Source organism: Verticillium alfalfae, genomic scaffold (genome assembly GCF_000150825.1).
Source record: "Verticillium alfalfae VaMs.102 supercont1.3 genomic scaffold, whole genome shotgun sequence".
NCBI classification, from domain to species: Eukaryota; Fungi; Ascomycota; class Sordariomycetes; order Glomerellales; family Plectosphaerellaceae; genus Verticillium; species Verticillium alfalfae.
In genome coordinates, this window is record NW_003315036.1 from 1756434 (window position 1) to 1764736 (window position 8303).

An 8303-nucleotide genomic window follows, 5' to 3' on the forward strand; every position below is an offset into this window, starting at 1 on the left:
AGCCTATCGAAATAACACATCATCAAAAGTGGTGAACCCCAACTATCGCCGCCAAGCACTCTCTAGATCTACAAACTCCCAATAGACCCTCCACACCCGTAGCCCTGATGAGAAAGAGATGAAAATCGCCCGCAGATCAGATCCACCCAGTTGGCTCTCCCTCGACATGACTTACCTTGGGTATCTGCCATTCCCCCACGTTTCACTATCCCGAACTCGCCGATACGCAGGACAGTCACGAACATTACCAAAGAGATCTATTTCTCCCATCGCCCTTCCCCATCGTAATCATATGCCCATCGATCGGAAGGGGGGAGGGCACAAGAGGGAAGAGAGACAGGGTAGAGCGTCACGCAACTTATTTTGCCAAGATCAATGTCGCCGAGACACAGGGCGAGGCTTAGACGTGAGACGCCCAGTGCCAACTCCCTCAACACGAACCAGAATGACCTGAGAGCAACCCCTCACCGCAGGTGAAGCAGAATTCTCTTGGCAGAGTCGTCCCTACGAGCCAGACCATCGCGGGATGAGGATCAAAGGGAATTGATGCTCGAGTTGAGTTCGGTGGTCACGCATTACAGTCATCGCGATTGGTATCGCAAATTAGCACCCCCCCCCCATCCTTCTCATCGTGATCCTCAGACAGTGTTAGCCAAAATGATGAATGAGGCACGGAAACATTCCATCCATCGCGGTTTGCACGAGACAGATCCGTCTACTGTGCGCCTTCTCAGCGACGTCAAAATTAACATACACAGCCCGAAACATGACAGCCCGGCACAGCCATGCTGTCCTGCCCATCATTCGGGCTGTCGCATGAATGAGCACACCCCTCAAAAAGACCAGACAAACACGGGCGGGGCCGGCGCTCACATCAGATTGAAACAAACCCAAAAATGATTGCCCACACCGACGCAGAAGAATGCCAGGTGGTGTGGACCAAACAAATGCGTTCTGCGTACGGGCACCTTGTCAAGCAGACGCGATCTCACCTTCTGCAACATGTCATGATACAAGCCGTAAAGACGACTTTGCGCCACGCAATGCGGGAACAGCCACTCGAGGCTCTATGGTCACGGATGTACAATTGGCGGAATACCAAGCAGGAGCACTGCAGGCATCCTTTAAAAAAGAACAACTCCTTTCACAGCCAAGCACATTGATGTTTGGGGGATTCGCGGTCCAATAAAGCTTAGTGCGCGTAGGCCAAGGCTTGGAACTCATTCTTGGCGAACCCGAGGGCAGAGCGCACTTGAGGCGACTTGGCAAAACAGACGGGCAATTCAACGACATGCCTCGACTTGGCCCTCATGATGCCACCGAGCTGAAGAACAAAAAAGCCAGCATTCCAGTAGGACGTTCGTGGGGAGCTATACGAGAGCCTAATTGGAGATGTCGAATGCAGGTTGAGGGATGGAGCCATGTGTTTTGCGTCCCCTCTTGTTTGATGATGGTTGTTTCGCAAGCTTTCGATTGCGGGCACAGCGGCGGCGCGCGACGGCTGAGGGCGACGGGTGAACACGGCATCTTGAAGAACGTTTCCCTTCAAAGCTCGGCCCTCCAGCCCCAGGGCTCACGGGCAAGGAACAGCCTTGAGTAAGCGACATGGACGGACGTCGCAGGATGGAAGGATAGAAACAAAGGCCAACCCCTTGTCCGAGTCACGCTGGATCAGCGGTGGCCTCAGCAACCAAGGCTGACAGGACAGACAGACAGACCAGGCCTGCGTCTGCGAGGAGAACCACAGGGCGCGGGCGCCCCGTGCTTCATCACGTCGCCATCGCGTCCCACGCTACGAAGCCACCAGCCACCGGGAGGATGCCCGAATCCCACGTCAACGAGGACGAGGACCGAGAGCCCTAGATCGCAGGTTTCGAAGTTGCCGTCCCTCTGTTTCAGGCTTAATTGATCTCTCCAAAAACTTGACAGTCGTGATGGAGGGGCGGGAGGCAGGGGCGAGCGAGGCAAACAAAGAAAGACAAGTTTCGCCGGACACGCCTATCTTTACGTTTCGCGAATGGCAAATCTCGACACCACGCTCGCGGCGGACGGACAGAATTAGAATTGGCTTCTCATACGGCTGTTGGACTAATTCTCCCTTCGGCCTTGGCGATCGACAGGCACAACCGCGCCTGAGCGATTTCTCGCTCTTCTGGCGGCATTCGAGGCAGAAAAGAGATTGAGGTAATTTCCAGGGACAGCAAAACACAATCCCACTCCCTCTCTCGACCAGCTGTCTCGCCAGCAGTGTACCATGTAAACAAACAGTCCTAAATCGTCCCGTTTACAAAATTCGCACGGAGCTCCATAGGCGATATCCATGTGGATAGTGCCAATATCCGGGGGCGTCAGGGTCAAGGGCCGGGGTGCCTGGAAGGGGGAAGAGGAAGGCAATAATGGCAATGATGAAGATGAATGACGATGCGATGCGATGCAACGCGACCGTCTCGGCTGTGAGCACTCCCACGACCTTGGCAGGGTTCAACAACGACCAGTCTCGATTTGATTCCTGGCTAGGTTGATCTGTCTCACCTTTGGCCCCGGGGGGGGGGGGGGCGGGAGTCGGTCAGTAAATCAGCAGGGTTTGACATGTCTCAACCAGTAGCCTTTGCTCGTTGATAGCCCTGGATAACGGAACGGCCAAGTCGGCGTGCGGAATGCCGATTGCCTGCTCTGATGAGTCGACCGGCAGCATGTCATCGCCGACCGTAACCAGCAACACGGGATTAACGAGGGCTTCACAATTGGCGCTTCTGAGAGCCGGAGACAAATGGGGGCAAATCAACACGTGGAAAGAAAATAAAAAATCTCGATCAGTCCTTGATGGCGGAATCGGCCCTGTTGCATTGGGTAAAGACTAGGTATCAACGCGGGTGCGTCTTGTACCTTTGCTGACATGTCCAAGGCGGCGGACTGACCGTCCACGACTCGCAAAGCTGGGGAGCGTCAACTAGCCCCGTTGTCGTCGGTGGCGCGTCGGAGAACTGCCGGCAAATACAGTTGTGTCAATCGAAGGTCATATCGCGACGATCAGCAACGTTGCGGCTTCCTGTGATACAGGCTGAGTACGAGAACATCGCCGCATGGGCCTCGCAGCTTGCCACCGTGCGGCTTCTTGGTCTTGTGAATAGGCCCGTTCCCATCAGCATGTGACTCAAGAATGGACTAGAGCCTTTGAAATGTCGATCAAAAAAGCATATCAATTCGACATTATTGATACCGTGAACAGTACGAACGGGGACCCAGCGAGTGCCACTCGGACACAATGCGCGGTGAGGTTATCGCTGTCGTGGTCTTTATTGGAGCACCCACTCCTGTACTCACTCACCGACTCTGCGGCATCGGACACGGGTGACGAAAGAGTCCATCTCGTGGCGAAAGCGCTGACTCGGCCGACATCACGAACGTCGAGAGAGAGAATATCCCGGGAGGCGACCGGCTACGGTACATGGGCCAAAGCCGGTCTCGTTTCAAGGCGGGCAGGCTGGCAGTTCGAAAACTTGGCCGCCAGCCAGCGAATGCTGTCGACCCCAGCAGCCGATCGGTGGGGTAAGGGGACGAACAAATCCAGGAACCAGTGCGACCAAGGGCACTCGGTCCTGGGATGACCCATCGATTTGTCGATGTGGGTGACGCGGGAAAGCGGCACACAGTACAAATAAGAGACCGAGTATGCCTGACGACCGTCGCAAGGGGTGATTCCGTTCTGGGCTTGGGGGCCAATCCGCTGGCGAGAATATCAAATCCCTCATAGGCTACCTTACCATGAAATCCCGTTGATTAAAGACACCGTGCCGTTTGTCAAAGCTCCAAACCCAGGTTCAGCACCGATCGCGATAAGCCATGAGGCGCCGAAGGACGTCACTGAGGCAAATAAACGGAAGATTCTGTCACGCATAGACCAGGCTTGTGCTGATGATGTTTGTCGAGGGGCAAAAAAAAAGTTTCGAGAAGCCAAGCTAACGGGGTCACAAAGAAGAGAAACGCACTTCGGGAAGCCCCATTCGAAGGAAGCAAGAGATCGTGTTGGGCCGGGTTCGGATTTCGGTGAAGTACTTGCACACCTGACACGATGGGATAATCGCTCGTTAAAATCTTTCTAGAAGCCTTGGAAGCCTCCGGGTGGGGCTTCTGGGCCGAATTGGGCCACCGCTCTTCTGCAAGCTGCACGCCAACGCCAGTACGTAGCTCCGTACTATTCTAGTGCTGCACATACTTGTGCCGTCTCTGTGAGGCGTGGTGCAAGGATCCCGGCTGTAGGTGCAGTACTGTGTGTACACGAACAAGACACGGCAGGCCCGAGATACTACGGACGGAGTTGGACGGGATACACGGCACTGAAATTCAACAGTCCGACCGACGTCCGGGGGCCATCGCGGCGACAAGTCGGAGATCAGAGTCGGCGAGTTTGCGACTCTTGTTGTTTGTTTTTGCCCTGGTTAGGTGCCGGTAGCGCCAGGTGTCCCGGGGTGATTTGCCTATCGGTGGTTGCTGGATCCGCAACGAAATGAGCAATGGCACCGAATGCCGTAAATAAGGATGGTACGGATGAGTCGGCGTCCTCGAGGTGCTCTGAAGGACCACCTCCGAAAGTGCACATTTCTCTGTACTGTGTTGTGCTGTGTTGTGCTATCCTGTGCCTGTCCTTGTTGTGCTCCGCCAGGTGTTGTGCTCGTGCCCTTAAGAATTGGTACTTTTGAACCTGGCTGGGTAAGGTGAAGGCAGCGGAAGGAACATGCCACGGACTTGCTTCCTTATTTTTGTTTGTTTTATTATTTATCGTCTCGGTCCAAGCACTGTCTCAGGGCACGCGAGGCAAATGCGACGACGACGACGAGGACAACGATGGACAATACCAGGAACAACAATCATTGAGACCGACTGTTGCTAGCCTTATCGGCGCTTCGGTGGAGGGACTAGAGATGAAGCCCATTGATTTTGCCCCATCGTCGTGCCAAGCGCACTCGCGAATTGGGACAGGCCGAGTCTCTCCGACACTGGCCGTATGCCGTGACCCATAGAAAAACCTCATGATGGCCTGACGTAGTTGACCGCTAGAGCAAGGGACAAGGCCGTAATAGCCGCGACTTCTGGAGACCAATGGAGCTGACCCCCTGGCGTCCCTCGTTGCGACGTACGTGCGAACGGGACCGTGGTCGGCACATCGAACCCAATGCAGCGAGCATTTCGTCACGCGCGAAGCGGCTGTGCGGCCTGGACGACGAAGAGTGCAGCCCTTAGCCAATTCCAGCCCATGCTGCCAATATTGTTTACGATTGATGCTATTCGCAGGGTCGGGCAGCCAGCAGAAGACCAAGAGGGCGAGACCGTGATGCGCCATTGGCGGCCACTTGTTGTGCGACAACGAGGCAATTATGTGCTCTTCGTCTGATGGTACATTAATCATAGCCGCCTCTGGAAGGCTTGGGAGATGGGGCCAAGGCGGGGAGGGAGCTTTCTCACAGTGCTCTGGAGAGAGCTGGAGCAGGCCTGGCCTGGCCGAAAGCACAGCTGAGGATGGCGAACTGAGGCGCCGCACACAGCACAGCATGTCGAGGCGCGTACAGCGCTGCATCGGTCAATCGAGGACCCGTGCATGCGGGCACACAGGCGCCCACGCTTCGGATGGTGAGACTGGCGCCCTAAGAGCTATCTAGCTGCCCGTTGGAAGGGGGTGCAGGTCGCGGGTCGAAGCTTGCAGGTAGGGGTGCACGCCGCCCATGCACAATTCTATTCGAAAGGCTGGGGACCAGGGTAGGAACGGGGCCACTTGTGTGTCGGCTATCGCTTGCAGACTTGATGGCGGCGGCCCGGGAGTAGCAGTTCCAGGGATCATGTTGGTCTCGTGGGATGGTTGTGGAGGGCGAATTGGAGAACAAACAGTAATTAGAGAGTCAGACGGGAGCGGACATGACTAAGGCAAGCCTGTCGTCGCAAGGCATCCTTTGTCGAAAAACCGGTCCTGATCGCCAGGAGCTGGAAACTGGCTGTTTCGGCGGAGCCTGACAGGTTTGGTGAGGCTGTCGATTTGCAAATGGTCAAGTAATGGTTGCAAACAGCAAGCCGCCGTCGTCACAGACCCAAGGTCCCATCACCGTGGGTCACGAATGTCTTGCCCGCCCTGGATGTCTCTGGCTGAACCCCTCAATGGGGGTTTCGGAGGCGCGAGGGTTACGATTTGGAAGGGGCACAATGATGGATTGTACGGATAGATGGATGTTTTCGATGGGTGACAGCCGAGCTTCAAGTGGGTTCTTGGGGGCACGGAGCAATGAGGGATTCGGGGAATTGTGGTTTGGGGAATGCATCGCACCTGCAGGCGCTGGCTACATGGTCCACTGTCTAGGCAAGTGCTATCCACTGCCTACTGTCCACTGGCCGTTGGGTGCAGCCCACTGCTCGCTGCTCGCAACTTCCCAATCCTGCTCTGCTCAGACGAGAAGAATGGGGGGAAACCGGAGTCAGCGTGGGCCAGGGGGGGAAGGAAGCATGCGTGCCAGGCACAGTGTCTTGGTGATTTCAAGTGTCTTGCGCCTTCCACTCTAAGATGAACCCGATTTATCCCACGCCTTCCCGATGTGCTGCAGCACTGCCAATTGGCTGACAGAGTCGAAGTCGGGGCAAATCCCACGCGCTAGTCTGGGATGGGCCTGGCTGCATGGGAGATCCCGGGCTGTCGTCCTCGACCGACAGCCAAGTTTTGGGATGTGAGGGCCGGAAAAGCTTATTGCGTTATGGACGAAGGGTGTCCAGTTCATGTAAGCCAGAAACGAAGTCCGAAAAGGGACGTGTCTGCTTGGTGCTTGAAGCCTGTCATGTTGGTCGTCCAACGTGAGCACTTGAATGACGACGACTGAGAGTCAAAAAGTCCAGCAAACCACAAAATGGGGTGTGCACGATCGGTCCCTGTGTTCTTGGCCTCTTGCCCCCAAGGCGAGCACAAGCCTTGGCCCCCGCGAAACCCTTGATATGGCTTGCTGCAGGGCTGGCGTCTGTCCAACCTTTTGCCACTGATGATTGTGGAAGGGATTAGATGAGCCATCGTCCAGCTACCCGTGTACATGTAGGGTATTTCCCCAGACGTCAAGATGCAAGGGTTGGTGATGCCTCTACCTCTGTGGATGGACTTTCTACGTATGAGGCATAACTGTCAGTGGTCGGGACCAACAAACACCTCAATGGCCACGTCTCCGGACAAGAGACCTATTGGCGTGCGAGAAAGAAAAAAAAAAGGCGAAAAAAGTCACAATTGACCATGTCGGAAGTCCCAATTGGCTCGGGACGAGCGACAAAGTAGCCGTTTCGAGAAGCTCCTTCGGTGCAGCTCACGGGAACGATGGACAAAGCGTGGAGACACGAGAACCAAAGCCGAAACGATGGAGCTTGCCTCGAGATGGATGGGTGCTTGCTTGGCTTTGCTGACCGCCAGACCGGAGTTGTCGAGTGCGATGTGCGACGGGAAGGAAAAGGCGAGAACAGGACGGATAGCATGCCTATTGTTCGTCTTCCTTGCCGGTTGCCCTGGGACCCGAGGACAAGAACGAGTTGTGTCTGTCGTCATATACAAAACATGGACTTGAAGCACCCACACATTCTCGTGCGACATGGAGGTAGGCACGGGGTAAAGAATACAACGAGTAAAATCGCGCACATAATAAAAAAAATCGGGCATCGAAAAGATAGATGGGGGGAAAAGAGACTTCTGCCTCGCACTGGGCTGCTACCTCTCACCGCGGGAAAACACACTCGTAAACTCTAGTGACAGCACCCGAGAAAGGCCTGTCTGGACCATCATCGGCGTCGACGATGGGCTTAAAAGGCTTGGAACGAGCCGCGGCAGCCAGGCGAGAAGCACAGTGCGCCGTGTGCCAAGTCAAGTAACGCAGCCGCCTCATCCAGGGCCGCTTCGTCTCTTGTTTTTTTTTCTCTGGGGCGATGGCGAGCGAGCGGCTCCATCCACCAGCGACCACAGCACTCCCCTCATCCCTGTCTGGCCCTGGCCCTGGCCTCCGCTCTTCATCCCAGATCCCGGCTCCCTGCAAAGCTGCTCTGCAGGAGACCCACATAAGGGCACGCTCCACACCACGCCGCAAGCCCCCCGCGCGGCGCTCGCGCTGCCTTTCTGCCGGCTCACCCTTTGAGAGGAGTGTGGTCAGGGTGGGCCCTGTCATAGTCATGACCCATGGATGTTTACGTCTGGTCTGAAATGCGCGGAAATGATCGTGCAGTGATCCAATGTTTCTCGCCGTTGAACCGTGTCCAGCACTGTGTCGCCCTGTGGAGAGTTGGTGGCATGACCCCCC